Source organism: Pteropus vampyrus, unplaced genomic scaffold (genome assembly GCF_000151845.1).
Source record: "Pteropus vampyrus isolate Shadow unplaced genomic scaffold, Pvam_2.0 Scaffold25, whole genome shotgun sequence".
Taxonomy (NCBI): Eukaryota; Metazoa; Chordata; class Mammalia; order Chiroptera; family Pteropodidae; genus Pteropus; species Pteropus vampyrus.
Window position 1 is genome coordinate 671,021 of NW_011888806.1, and position 16,388 is coordinate 687,408.

Sequence of the window (16,388 nt, forward strand, 5' to 3'; positions counted from 1 at the left end):
GATTTTCTCCATGAAGGAAGAAATTTACTGGTCTATGTTTTAGAACAAGCTCTTCATCTCATCTCGGATTGATACTCTGAGCAACACTGGCCAAAACTTTTCAACTCCAGAGAAGAGGGCAGACCTCGTAATGTAATCTTTCAGAATAAAGAGCCTCAACCAAAACCAATGCCAGATTAAAGGAAAAGGCTTGGACCCAAATGACTCTCTCAGGCCTCCCTAGAATCTTTCCTGATAATTTTTTCTATAAATATTAAATTATTATTAATAGTTTTGGTTAAAGATGAAAAATGACTTACAGTAAGGTAGAGATTTTCTTAATTCACGTGGCCCTTTTTCCTTTTAAATGTCAAATTTAAATGTTAAACTTTAAAAAAAATTTATTTTAGTATTAGTTTCAAGTATAAACTACATTGTTTAAAGAGAAGCAAAATAAAGACAGAGAAACTTCTCTAAAATAAATTGCACAAATTTTATACTCTATTTATCTTAATTCATTAATTACTTTAATAGGTAGCCATACCTATGAACATACATGGGCTTCCCTTCCAGTATGGTTCTCCAGGTTGCAATGATACTATACCGCTGTGATCATTTGCCAGTTATTCGCACATCTATCAACTAAATATACCTCTTTCACTCCACAACATAATTATAATTGCATATTTCACATTACATACCCCCCCCCACTTGAGATAAGAATATTAACTTAAGAGTTCATAAAAATATAAGGGCTTAGATATATTTAATCAACTCCTCCTATACGTCAAGAAGTCTGAAATATATGGGGAAAAATTGAATTCCAAAATTTAACTTCATAATCTTCTATTTTTTTGTTTTTCATTTTGCTAGTTTTATAGTTGTCCTAGGTTCATAGAAGTCTTTTAGATTATTTCCACTATTAGAAAGGAAATTCTTGTAGGAAAAGAAATTCTTCTAGGATACTCACACTGTTCTCTATAGTGGAAATATAATAAATTCTGGAAACCTACCTTACTTTTTGAGTTATTTGTATTTGCATCTTTTATTACAAATTATGGTGCAAACTGTCATGATTAAGAACTATTTTTATTAAGATAGGCTATACTAAAAACAATGACTATGTTTCACTGTAAGTTTTCTCTATTTCAGAATTCAGATAAAAATTTTTTGAGCAGTCACTTTTCATTTATTCTTAAATGGAGTTAAAGTCTATTTTAGTTTGAACCAGGAATACTGTAGTTTTACTTGTCATGTTTGATTAGAGGGTCAAGAACTTGACAGATGATCTTTACAACTACAGTATTATACCAAAATAGATAAGAGCAAGGTAGAGTTTGTAATTTTATTTCACATAATGTCAAAAGCCCTTTTCACTTAGAGTTCAAGTATTGTACTGTTTATAGTTGTCAAATATAGCTTTAGCATATAATGACACAAATTGCTAATAAGTTAGTACATTGGCCTTTTTTATTGGATAGTGATTCGTACTGAGATCCAGGCTTAATTAATTGTTTCAGAACTGACCAAGAAAAATATCAAGGTGATTTCTTCTCAACAATCCTCTACTGGAAAGATTTAAGATATTATCATACCACATAGTGGCCAACACCCAGGATACTGTAAACCAATTCAGAAAATTAACGGAAGATAAATCAACAAAGCTTGACATTTGTCAAATAACTGTAAGAAACCCAAGAATTATGCCAGAACTACAATGGTGAAAATGTGTGTTATGTCGCTACAAACAGCATCTGTCTGGACAAGTTGCTGGAAAGATCTCTATACACAAGACTTGCAGAAGATGCTGGAAAGTGGAAACTTCACTTCAGCACAGGTAAGCTAATTGAGTCTCAACAGAAGAGAAACTCTCTAAACATAAAAATAACTATTTGAAATGTATCTGCCCTACTCCAGCTCCTTATATCTAGTACATGCCTGCAAACCAACCTGAGTTCTCACACTATCAGCATTCTATCACCGGAATTCTTCCATAACAATGTTTTACCAGTTCACTCTATTATCCTATATTTCCCAATTTCAAGTCCCATTTTTATCTCCAAACTCTCATACTGCATTTAGTTCCTTAGATTAGTAGATTGACCTTTGACTTACTATCATAGCTGTGACCTTCTACTCCTCCAGGATAACACCAAGTATCTGATGACAATGCTTTAGCTCCTGGCTCTTAAAGATTCGAGAGTATAAAATATCCTGCCTCCAAGCTCTGCCCTGACATGGGAGGAAGACCAGACAAGGAACAGATAATATAATTTTAATAAGAGGAAATTCTGCCTTGTGTATGGCAATTTTTAAAGGCTTCATAAGGTAGAAAAGAAGTATATGAGACTATCTACTTAGACTTCCAAAGAGTCTTGAGCAAGATTCTTCATCAAAACATATTTACAGCCATGACTAATCAAATATAAAGATGGAGAAGAAGACCCTGCTTTATAATGCTTTGTAATAATCGAGAACTAGATTAAAAATTGACATAGAAGACCTACATAAATGAAACTTTCTTTAGCTGGAGAAATATATTAAAAAGTGTTATATTAAGACTGGTGCAAAGCAAATAGTTTCACTTAGTAACTTAAAAAAAAAAACAAGGAAGAGATAATAAACACAATTTATAAATTTTTAGGCAACATCAACTTTTCTGGGTAATATAATGCCAACCAGAGAAAAATGATTATTTACACAAGTAGTCATAAATGTGACATATGAGTTTAAAACAGGAAAATATTAAGGAACATATTAAGGAAAATTTGAAATCTAATAAAAATATTGTCTGAACTAAAATTTATGAATTCACAAAGGAAATATTTTCTCAGGATACTGCTACAGGAAGCAAAAAGAGACTTTAGAGTCATGATAAAAGAGAATTTAGATAAAAATTAATGAAACAGAAAGCATAATATCCTTACTTAAAGCTATGATGTATCATGAGTTAAAACAAATAAAATTCAAGAAACAGGATGAAGAGACATTAAGTCATTCATTGACTTACATATCTCTCAATTCCAAATTCACCCTTACTGCCTGATCTATAAAAATGAAACTAGGCCCTTTACATATTTTCTTTGCCAGGTGGTACAGTATGTTACAAGCTTTCTCTGTAGAGGACAATGGATAGCATTAAAAAGGAAGATGCTCTCCTTCCTGCTCAACCTGCATGACTTTCTCCAGTGCCAAACGTCTGCAAATCACAGCTTTCACAACGTATTTTCTCCAGTTTTCAACTCACGCAGTAGCAGTGTGTATAAGAGCCTTAGGCAACTCAAGTCTGCATCCTAGCTCAGGTCACTGCTCCCCACACCATCTCCTCAGCTCTGGAAATGTGCATGCAGGAGGTCCTGTGGTGCTGGCAGAGCCATTCTGGCCCAAATTATACATAGAAGCATGCTTAGTTCCTGCAGAAGGGGGGCTTTCCAGCTCCCAGTTCTAGCAGAACCTGCAGTGGCGTCCCAAAATCCTCTGCATGCCCAACTGTCTGTGTATCCACCCATCAACCATAGCTTGCTTGCTCTTCAAAGAACTGTACCTGAAGGTCTGGTGACTGTGAACCAGCTCTGGCCTGGTAACCCAATTAACTTCTATGCCATCCAGGAGGCTGAAACTACATCTTCTAATGGGAACCCACCCTTCCAAGAAGTCTGTCCTACCCTTGGACACACTCCCTCAGGATTTATGAACCTTTAGAGTTTGTGGTCTACCTTTTCTTTTTTAAGCCTTTTGTTTGTATTACTCAAAAAAACTTCATTTTTCATTAAGTTTTCTGACTCTGTGCTTGTGCATTCAACATCTACACAACAATTTTCTGCTCCTCGATAAGGAAAAGCATACCTGATCCTGTCACAGACACATTTAGCACACACAGATCCACCACAGACACTGCTGACATGTTTTTCATTTTAGACAACCTCATCAGAACTTCAGGTCTCAGAACACGAGCTTTGCAAAGTCAGCCTGAGCACACGCCACACGCAGATTCTGGTGCTTTCCCAACCCTCTTGGTATAAAGGTGAACAATTCTATTACGAGGGGTTCGGGACAGGCTAGTTTTGTTAGAGGCTGTATTGCAGGACAGCCTCTGACAGTATGTGAAACACTGCATCATTCTGAACGCCTGCAGATACCATCCCTGGAAGAGGAAAAGGAAAGCAAATGCAAGTTCAAAGGTCAAATTAAGCTGTCTACCTTTCAAGTTACTCTATCATTGCTTAATAATTATTATATTGAACATTCCCGATTTAAATGACTGTGTGTTCAGAGACAATTCTCCCTAGATTTCCTGGCATTCCTGCACAGTTGGGGCCTTCTGAGCAAAGAAAATTGATAAGCTGTGATAAATATAAGTCTCCCTTCCTAGAAACATTACAATCTATGAGACGGTAAAAAAAAGTCCTCTTCTTTCCAGAGATCTGCTTTTAGCTTACTTTGAGGTTAATAAACCTAGATATGCCTTTACCCCTCCCTAGGGAAAGTATGTTTAAATCCAGAGTAAAGATGAGGGGTGTGTGCATGTGCATCCTAGATGGCAGTTGTGCCAGCAACCCTATATAAACTTAACTTTAGGGCTCTTCTCCTGTGGTGCAACCTTGTTACATGTGCAGAGTAATTAGCACTAATGTTCTATGAGTAATAAACTCTGTTCTATGATCTATAGACTTCATGTTTCCTGTCAGAATATATATGTATACATGTAAATTTAACATGATGCTGTTTGTCTTCTGACTGGACCTAGACTGATAAAGATATATAAATAGCCTTCTTAAAAAAATTAAGAGTTATGTGAGAAAAGACTAAAAATATCAGCTCTTTCAGTGAACGAAGTCATAATCTATCAGATCTTGAATGCTATGAATAAGGTGAATAACAAGTTAAGAAGATAATGTCAAACTTTTATTTATCCAACAATACAAACTAAGTGCCTACCAAGTATCAAACGCTGCAATAGACACTACAGATACAAAGATGAATACAATGTAATTCTTGCAGTATGGAAAACATTTTTTAGTTTTAATTTTCTTTTAATGAGAATTACCTTAACATATCCAGTTCACCCCCAGAAGCAATCAATATTAACATTTTCTTGTGTATACTGCCTGAAGTATATGTGTGTGAATATGTGCAATTATTTATATTTATCACCCCACTCCAACACCCAAACTTTAAAATATAAGCAATCCAAATGTTACTACAGTAGTGATTACCTTTCTCATGGTAATGATCTTAATAAAAAGTACTCATTATTGTTAGAATTATTCTATTTTTATTTTAGAAAATCACAAGAATTGCTATATAACTAAAATCCCTTGGTAACTGTATGACAAAGTGTTATTTCATTCAGTGGTAATAAACTTAGAAAACCCACTGTCTTCCAAAAGGTGATAGTAAAGATAGATTCAAAATAATGTTGCCAAATATACTAAGATGAGGTTATTATAAGATTAACATTAAAATTAATATCAGGGATAACAGCTAAATTTTCATTTGGAGAGACCAGTACAGATATTCTTTTGTTACTAGAGGTTTTAATTAAGCTATACTGTGTTTTAAAGTATATATACAAATTTTAGTGGTAAGTATCCTTATTATGTTATTATTGTTATTCTTATACCAACTGACATTTTTTATTAGACAAACAAGTAAAATTTACAATACTTTAGTGAAACTTATAGCCCTGTTTAAACATGCTTATTTCTTTTCTGGCAGTTAAGATAGTCAATGAATATTTCAAGGGAATTAATGGCATGTAAAGAACTAAAGAAAGCATAGGGAAATGCTATTTATTAGACAAAATTCTGTAATTGTTAGGCTATCTTCCTTTGAAATGAAAGAAAAACTCAGTAAACATTTATTCAGCAGGTGATTACCACTTTGATAAGTTTTATAGTAATCTGTTTCTGAGACAATGTATCGGTCAAGTTTTATAACTGTTCCAATTATTATCATTATGTAACCACTCCAAACTTACTGACATAAAACTAAAGCCATTTGATTGTACTCACAGATTCTCTGAACTAGGAATTCACTAAGGGTAAGTTGAGGATGGCTTGTCTCTGCTCCACCAGGCCTGGAGCCTCAATGCAAACTTTCAAAGTCTAGGGGTATATCTCTGGGAGTGACTGAATAGCTGTGGCTGGCATGATCTGAACCATCTGATAGTTCATTCACTCATCTATCTGGTGACTGGACTAGAAGAACTTGAAGGCAAGGACTGCCTACCTGAGACCTGAGGCCTCGCCATGTGGCATGGTTTACTTACAGCATGGCAGCTGCAGGTCTCAGACTTAGTGCTCTAAGCCGGCCAGTGTTCCAACACACACGCTGGAAGCAGCACTGCTTTTTAAGACTGAGCCTAAGAAATCACGCAGCATCTCATTTGTGGCATTCTACCGGTTATAAGTGAGTCACAAGCATGCTCAGATTCAACAGGAAGAGACCGCTCCAACTCTCAATAAGAAGTAGCAAGTTCTAGAAGAACATGAAGAGACACTGCTGTGGCCATCTTTGGAAAATATAATCTACAATAGCCTCATACTCACTACATGATTTGTTTAAAATAATACAACAAATAGCACTGAATATAAGATAGTTTCCCCCAAATAATTGCATTTTCAGCCTTAGAAATCGAAATTAAAATTTATATGGATGTTATTTTATGTAATATTTACAACTACCTTGTAAAATAGGTGTTATTATTATGACCTGTATTTTAATAGATGGAAAAGCTGAATTCGGAAGCTGAATAACTTGCCCAGAAAGATGAGTGCCAAAGTTGAGATAAATCCAGACGTGTCAAAGTCCAGGTTCATTCCACTGAACAGGCAGTCTGCACGGTACCATCTTAAATAAAACTCATGCAGATCTCATGCATGTCAGAACTGTGCAAAGCAAGGACAACCTTCTATATAGAGAGGTAAGGTCTTTATATAGAGGTAAGGTCTCCAAGAATGAATTTATAATGCAACCATTTAGACAGTTAAACTAGCTAACAATTGTCTATAGATCTGAATGTTACCCACCCGTCCACCCCCCAAAAAATATCACAATGAAATGTACCAGGGAGAAGTCTCTACCATGATATCGCAAGGATAGTACAGTGCTGGGTACATACTCTAGCTTTTAGTAAATATTTAACTGATTGAGTAAAGGAATTCTAGGGCAAATTTCCAGATCATTATAAGTAATAAGCACTTGTATATTTCAGAGAAGCTGTAGTAGTTGCTGAAAAGGTAAATCTGACCTAGCCTCTCATTTAAATTTTTAGGGGTCTGTGTTCTCTCTTTCAGGAATTATGGGCTTATCTGTCTCTATAATTCATTTATTTTATATTATTCTTTATCTACCAGTTAGAGGTTAAGCTTTTCAAAAGCAGAAAAATGTGACTACTTACACTACTTCTTTTTTCACTTTCTGTAATGCCTAATATGGTAGTCTTGTGTTTCTGATTTCACTGATAGTGCTTTGTACAAACCATACAAAAGCCAGAAACATGACACAGTGGACAGTTATTCTTTCTTGGAGCTTAATACCACCCTCCCTAAAAATGCATTCTTGCAACTAAAAGGAAATTAAGTTAATCAGCTCATATACACTTTCTTTGTTCTAAATGATTTTATTTTTTTGTAAATGTTTTTTATAATTTTAAAGACAAACCAACATTTGTATTTCTGTGGAGCATTAATAAATCATCGATGTAAGTTTTGCTTTTTTATAATGATCAGTCTCATCTTTTTATTGGAATTACTTGTGGAACTTTCAAAGGGGAATATTTTTCAGAAGAGTAAAAGAAAATAGTTTTTAATGAAACTTGACAAATGTCTTGTTAAAAACAATCTTAGATGGTGTGTTTCAGTTCTGAAAGTAAATTTTTGTTAAAGTACAATGATCCCTCATTTGTTCGTTTTCTGACTGTGAAAAACAAAACCTCCACCTATAAATTAGGGAACTTACTAGTTACGTGAAATTATTTTATAAATGTTAATTATTTTTATATAACTTTTAAAAATAATTTTAATTTTTTGTTTTAAATAATTTTATAATTCTTAGATGTTAGAAAATGCCTTCTAATATATAAAAAAATAATATTCTCTACAAACAATCCAGCAGCCCTACTACACTATGATGACTTTAAAATGCCACTATTTTCCTTTAAAAGTATATTTAATGCTCCAGGGCCAAAATAAGAATAAATAACAGGAAAAAATAAAAGATATAGATTTGGGGGCTGGTAAGTCTCTATTAGGTAAATGAACTTGAATGCTTCCATATGATAATTTATATTAGTTCCCTACAAAACAGGGTCCCAAACCACCTTTCCGCCTCCCATTTTTTGAAGTCTATTCATTGGTTCTTATTCAATAATAATGATAATATGTTAAGGATATACATGAAATGGGGATTTAAAGAACTTAGGTAACTTGTCGAAGGCTATACAAGCCAAGTTATTTATGGAAGACAGGGATTCTATCCTCTATCTCTTTGATTTCTTATATCATTTTGGTCAACTGAAAATTCAATTTAAAGATGACCAATGACCATATATATAATAGATAATTAATTTTGCTCTTGATTAGTTGTATGATTTAATTTTCACAATAATTTCTTAAGTTTAGAATGATTTTATTAATTTTCAAAAAGTAATATAAGTTCAATTTAACCACAATTTTGACTACAATTAACTCTTTAGTAATTCAAAAACTGTAACAGGAATTTCAGAAACTGCAAAATCAAATACCTGAGAACTAGACAGAGTATTAATGAGTGAAATTATAAGATTTAAGATAGCAGGAAGAAATAATAAATTGGGGACCTCAGATACTGCTTAAAGAACAACTATCACTGATCGTCACCAATTGGAACGCAGGCTCAGGGACTCTAAAGTTTTTCAAGAAAAGCTGGCAAATTTTTCAAGAAAATCTGGCAAAGCAGATTCTTATCAGAAATTTCTTGATATTTAAACAGTGACAACTAATTTCAATTTCTAAAACTTCCTTAACAAAATTCCTCTGCAGAGTGTACTTGGCCCATAGGCTGCTGGTTTGAAAACTCTACTGTGAACATGCCTATCTTCGCTACAGGATAATGTTGTAAAATTAGAAGACTGACCTAAATCTGTAGTGACTCTATTATGACATAAATATTTACTGAATGCCAACAAAAAATATAAAACACTGAATGACTAAAATTATATTATTTAATGTATTTTGGGAGTCCAAGGAGTTAGAGATGTCCAAAGAAATGAGATGTCTATATAGAAATCAAAAGTAGTCTTCACAGAGAATGATTAAGAGAGTAGAATATAAATTATTCTAGAAGAAGGAATAACATGAACAAAAGAGCACTGACGTTATCACTGATGAAGAATATGTAGGGGATAGTGAGATTATCAAATGAAGATGTATTTTCAGAGTAGTGAGAAATACAAGCGAGGTAGCAGATTTCTATAGATCTTGAAAGCTAAGCAGAATTTCGACTTAAACAGAAGAGTTTTCCATTAACCTATTTAGCTGAATGAATCCTCGGTATTAGGTTGTGTGTGTATGTGTTTGTGTGTGTGTGTTTGTGCACGCATGCACACACTCACATGCGCACGTGTGTGTGTGTGTACATTTGTGTCTTTGTATGCAGGTGCGTGCACATGCACGCATGTACTACCTTGTCTGCTTGCTTGTTCTTTCATGAACAAATTGAAGCTGGCCTGGTATAATGAACAGAACCGTAGGAGTTAGGAAATCGAGATTATAGATTTAACTCTGCCCTTAACTAAATGTGCAAATTTGGGCATGTCTCTTAACTTCATTGACCTCAGTTCTTTAATCTGAACACAGAGACCCATGATGTCACTGTTTGAGGCCCTGGATCTCAAAATGCAAAAAACCCAACAATTTGAAGCTTTGATAAATATAATTTGATTTCTTTTGAATAATCAAAAGAAATACGTCTTCCTTCGGCTCACATTCCACATGGCAAAACTGGTTGGAGCTAAGTAAAGAACTCCTCTTTTAGACTAGGCACATACTCTCTAGTTTGCCATAGTCCCACCATTTCCTGTTGTATCCTTACATGGAGGCCCAGTATTAGTTGTCATTCATCATGCTTTCATTGCTGTTTTTTTGGAGAAATACTTTTTTTAAGCTTTGTCTTTTATCAAAGGTGAGAAAATAAAAGATAAAAAGACATTTAAGAAAAATGAGAGAAAGCATACATCTTTTTGGAAATAAAAAATATTCCTTTATATTTAATATGCAAAAAAAAAAATGTACATCTGTGTCAAAAGACCACCATTTAACCCTCTTTAATCAAGTATCATTTGGGTTTGGAAACCTTGCTGTACACAACCTTGCTGTATACAATGGAAAGGCAATGGAAAAAAATCTTACGAGGAAATGATCAGATTCACCTTTTAGAAAGAGTAATCTAGCAGCATGTGAAAACTAGCTAAGAGGGAGAATTCTGGGAGAAAGAACATCTATTACAGAGTAGTGTAATGGTCTCAAGAAGAGGTAATCAAGGCCTGAATGACATGTTTACAGTGGAGAAAAGAGGAGATAGGAGAGGACTTATTCCAAGGGTAGAACTGTTAGAATTTCAGGACTCCAGTGGATGCTGGAAGAAGAATGACTTTGGATCTTAGAAATGGTTGACTGGATGGATGGCGGTACCATTTACTGAGCTAGGGATTTAACAGCGAGGAAAGGTCTTGGGGAAAGGTGAGGTGGTGTACCATTACTCTACAGCAAAGGTTGCACACTATAGCCTATCACCCATCTTTTGTACAGCCCACGGTAAAAATGGTTTTACATTAGTAAATGGTTGAGTAAAATCAAAAGAATATTTCAAGATGTACAAATTATATAGAATTCAAATTTCAGTGTCATATATAGTTTTATTGGCACACAATTCATTCCTTTATATATTGTCTATACCTGTGTCCACACTACGATGACAACTGAGTAGTTGAGACAGATACCATATGTGGCACTCTCATAGCTGTACACGGCTGCTTGATGCATTACAAATTGCAGTAACACAGTTATGACTGTCCAGTGTTTCAAGTACTATGTGTATTGTCATACCACATTTCATTTTCACCAGAATGTCAAAACGAGAAAAGTATACTTCAAAAGTCATGCATTTAAAGTGGTATATGGATTAGTTTGTTATTTAATTAGATGGAAAACCACTATATCATGCGATGACACTATAGTTATGCTAGAAAAGTACAACATACACCTACAATACCAGACTAAGCATTCATCATATTCACAATTCATAGGAAAGTAATCAGAGAATTCAGAAAATATAACACAAAGTATCCCATCGCAGCATAATTTCTTCATGAAATAAAAAATGAAAATAAAGCTGCAAAGTGGTGAGTTAAATTATATTTTAACTACAGCAATCAAAGAACTATTTCTCCAGAGAAGGAGGTAACTTGTTTAAGAATAGCCTTTCAGTGAAAACAGCTACTTGAAGTGGTAAAGACACTGGGAGCAATATCAATATTCAACTAAAAAAACAAGGTAAATGATTTTGAGAGGTTCTTTTGCTACTTGATAAGTTGATATATGTGATACTGTTTACTGTTATTATGTTCCAGAAGTCAATGCTGAGCATGAAATAACTAAAGAATTACCTTCTATAAAGAGTCTGCATAGAACATAGGCAAGAATATTTTCAAAGCTGAGAAAACATACACTCAGAGAAAACAACCTGAAGTAGAATCTGCTAAGATGTGTTAAAAATGTAGGGAATAGAAAAGGCTGAGTTGAATACATTTACAAAATTTGTGAAAATGTAGGTGTTTAAAACCTATGGTTCATTTTATTATTCATCAGTAGGTATTTTATGGGGAAATTATTTTAAACTATCATGTATTATTCAATTGGTAGTATTAACTTAACTCACTCTCACAGATCTAACCACCATCAGTTTTGTGCACTTTGATAAGAAATAGAAGCTGAAAATCCTGACTTGCCTTATCACATGGCAGCTGAATGGCTTAGCAGTTGTAGAGTTTCACTGTGATTTTTTTGAGCTCAAGGGTGAGACTGAAATTTCTGAACAACAAAAAAAGCCTTCAACCTATTATCAAACAATGAATGGCTTTGGAAATGAGATTTTGTGTCAGATTTCATAATGTTTCCTAGATCTTGACCTGAAAATCAAGGCAAACAATGCCTGTATGGAAACTCATACTACGTTGTCATTTTGACAACATTGCCTTAATCACAAATAATAACCTGCTTTATACACTTCTTGTGCTATCAAAAATTAAAACAAAAGTAAGATATCCATGCATATACAAATTTGCAAGAGATATATTTTGCAAACTCAGCTACAGTTCCAGCAGTGTTTTTCAGACCTCATTTCAACTGCAAAAGAAACGTCCATTTATCAGAATGCATTTAACTATACAATTGAGGAACTTCCACCTAACTTTCAATTGGAAGTGGTTAATCTGCCATGTAATAGCATGCTAAAGGGCAAATATTAAAAGAAGCATCTAGAAGAATTCTGTAAATGCCTTCCATACAATGAGTATGCTCATTAAAATCATATGCCTGTGGATTAATAACAATACCTATCTATGTGAAATAAGTTTCAAAAACAAAGTTCATAAAATCACATTATAGATCTGCATTAACAAATAAAATCTGCAGTCAATTTTGATGACAGGGTAACTTTGGATCCCAAGCAAATAAAATGCTATCTCAAGAAGAATTACAGTCTTTTTAGTAGTAGACCTGTATTACAATAAACTGTGTTCAATTAGTGTTATATTTTTAATTTCAATAATAAAAAAATTTGTGGATAGTTTTCTCTCATCATATAAATTTTCTCTTTTATCTATATAATATCTTTGATTTTGCCTGTTGGCCTGCAGAAAGCCTTAAATGCTTATCATCTGGCCCTTTACGGAAAAAGTTTGCATACTTCTGCTGTAAGGTGGTGCTGTTCAAAGTGCAGCAGCATCTGCAAATGTCTTGACAATGCAAATTATCGACCCACCTCACACCTACTGAATCAGAACTTCTGAGGGTGGGGCCAATATTTTTTTTTTAATAAAGTCCCCAGGTGATTCTTGTGCAAGCTTAAGAACCACTGCTCCTAAACAGGATTTTAGAGACTGAGTTCCGTCCCCTTAGATCAATTTATTTAACCCTTTGAGTCAGTAAAATGAGGATAGTGTCACTCACTTTATAGAACTGATGGGACTAAAATTAAATTTAAAAAATATAAAAAAAGTAAAGCTAAACATAACTGATACCAATAATTCTTAATAAATGATAGTAAATAGTAATTATTAATCCAATGATGTACTGGGGAGCTCCCTTGGACCAGATGTGATCATTAAATTTTCAGAAACTTTGTGACGTAGTTATTAAAATAGCCAATATTGAAAATTAAATTATGTAAACTTAAAATGTTATATTAAAACAGAAATAATACTACTCAAAACTCATGACTACTTCCTTTATTATATTCTACTATTATCTGGGCTCAAGAGATTATTCTGTCTATATGGTAGATATTCTATATAATAGTATGCTGCATTTCATTTCTCCCCAACTATGCATTCACATGAAATTAACAAATACCATAAATCTGAGCTTTTTAGAGAAGCCCTTTTGGTTACACTTTAACCAGAATATCTCTGGTTATAATTATTAAAAATTACACAGTGAATTCAGTTTGGAATTCAATGAGTTTGAATTAACTATGTATAAAGAGATGTCTAGTAATCAAATAGATACAGAGATATAGCCCGGATATATATATTTAGACACCAATAAAATATAAATAGTAGTTGAAGCCATAAACACAAGACAAAATTGAGCAAAAACAGTCTTTAGAGAAGAGGCCAGATACTGAGCACGTATGGCAAAAACTCATTTTGTGAACAGAATTCAAAGGAAACCTGGAGTTTATAAGTACAGACAATCATGGCTAGCAGCTCAATTTAACTACTTCCATTTATCACTATCCTGTTCCTCAGTTTTAACTCCTAGAATGCTTCTAGCAACAAAAGTTGTATAAACAGATTTTGTGAGAGAATTATATCACTCTGCAATTTGAACCCAGTATCTTGGCCAGCATGGGTTATGGTATTCAGGCTACCTAAAGCTAACGAGTTGGTTCAAACTCTGAAGTTGTTACCTCAAGTACATATCACCTTCTGAATACTAAAGAAAAACAAAATATATAGTACTGATATAACATATTTAAGACATCAATAATACTGAGTATATTTCAAAGTTTATTTCAAAGAATCAGATTTTTAGAACTGAACTAAAATAGACTTTATAACCTATTCTGATATCTTAATTTATTATGGCTTTTCTCAAGAGCTGTTTGTCAAGTTAAATGTCTAGGAAAGTATTTTAAATTATTTTTTTCCTTATAGTTATCCAAACATTTGGTTATCTAAAATTCACGTGGAGTTCCCAAAGGAGTAGATTTTCCTTATCCAGACTTCCTGACATTCCAGGAGTGGGTATAAAATATTTAGGGTAATTTTTACAGCCAGTGGTGCCACCAATAACTCCAGAATTGCCAAGTTCAAATTCAGGTGGTCTGGAATCTCTGGAGAGGGCAACCACAATATTTCCCCAAAGGAACCTAGAAACTCCAACATACCCCTGTGAAAGTTAAAACTCTATAGTTCGTAAAATGAATTAAGTCTATACTCACTTTCCAAATACTAGTATTAGTGACTTCAGAATAGCACTCTACCAGGGATAGTGAATTTAGCTTTTCTCTCATATGAAAAAAAATAGGCATATATAAAGCAGATATAACATCAAAATAAAAAAAATTATTGAACCTATCCATCATCTATACTCTTTTAAAAAATTAATTTTAGTGATTAACAGCTTATAAAAAATATTTTATTACTCTACCTTGACTTGCAAAGAGAAAGTAAAAGTATTATTTTTCACTATTTATCCATGAAAGTATTCCCGGACTTAAAAATACAAGGAAAAAAAAGACATGTATACTGCTAAATACATAGTTACAGAGAAAAAACAAAACTCCAGGAATTAAGAATAAAATTAGAGGCATACATATAACCAGAGAAATCCCAAATTCACGAAAACTAATAGTAAATACAAAAGAATAAAACCATCAATAAAAAACATCCTTTATGCAAAATGTCATGTAAAATTAAAAAAAACAACCCCAAAACCAACCCGCAAGAAAAAAAATGCAAAAAAGTAAAAAAAAAAAGCAAAAAAAAAAAAAAAAAAAATGGAATGTCAAAGAAATGTAAGGCACTATGATAAGATTACAAATTATTCTCAGGCAAGAAAACAGTATGTCCCACTCCGTGTAAAGCTTAACATTTTAAAAATGTTTTAAGAAATTTATGTTAATTTATAGATTTTTAAACAGGGCAAGGAATATAGCATGACTATACATAGTAAACCCTGTTTCCACTTACTCATTAACACTCAGCCTTCAACTGACCTCCATATCTACTATGCCTCTTAAAGATGCTTTTTGGAAAATATATTGGGTAATATACTAACCAATCCACATCAACTTGGAGCCTTTTCTCAGCCCTCATCATTCAGACTGTTCTGAAGCAACAGGCTTTTTGACCACTTACTCTTGCTTGAAACCAACTATAGGCCAATTCTAGTCTTTCACTCCTACCTACTTCTGTCTTATTCAGTGTCAAATCATTCCATTCCTTTTTCTAACTATGGAGTATTCCTCAAGATTTTATCTTGGACAAATTCTTCTTCTTTGCTGACTCTCATCCTCCTACCTAATTTCAAATATCATCACAGGATACTTGTGGATAACTTCCAGATCTCTAGTTCTAATCCTCTGTTGAGAGTTAAAACAACTGTTAGATAATTCGTATCTAGTTTCAATCAATTTTCTACTGCATAGCTACTATGTGTCAGACACTACTGTTAAAAATGTAACCTAATATGAAAGTCCCAGTCATCAAGGAGCAGATATTTTAAACCGCAGACCAAAGCCCAACTCCACAAGTCCAAAACTGACCACTCATGTTCCTCTTCCAACAAATTAAATATACAGTAATAGATTCTACACTTTCATTACTGCCGAGGCAATAATGTGTGACTCCTTTCTCAATTCCACATTCAATTGCTGCCAAATAAATTCTGTTATTTATCTGCAATATTCTATTCCCACTGTCAGAGCCTAATTCAGGTCATTAAATATTTTCACCCAAATTGCGACAACTACCTTCTGAAGTATTCTCTAGTTTCTCATCTAATTCATCCTGCACAAATTAAACCACAGATGTGATCCATAACTTAAATACATAAAAATGTTTAATAGGCCCTCAATAGACAAATCGAATCCAAAATCTTCAGTTTGGCATTTATGGTCCTCCATTACCTGGTCTTTATTAA

General features: G+C 33.5%; 1 protein-coding gene and 1 pseudogene across 5 annotated transcripts in view; both read right to left on the bottom strand.

The window, feature by feature from the left end:
• Positions 1 to 16,388, bottom strand: part of RAP1GDS1 (Rap1 GTPase-GDP dissociation stimulator 1) — a 143,712-nt gene that overhangs the window by 123,790 nt on the left and 3,534 nt on the right. The window lies entirely within an intron of this gene.
• LOC111737258 lies at positions 3,460 to 4,847 on the bottom strand (annotated as a pseudogene).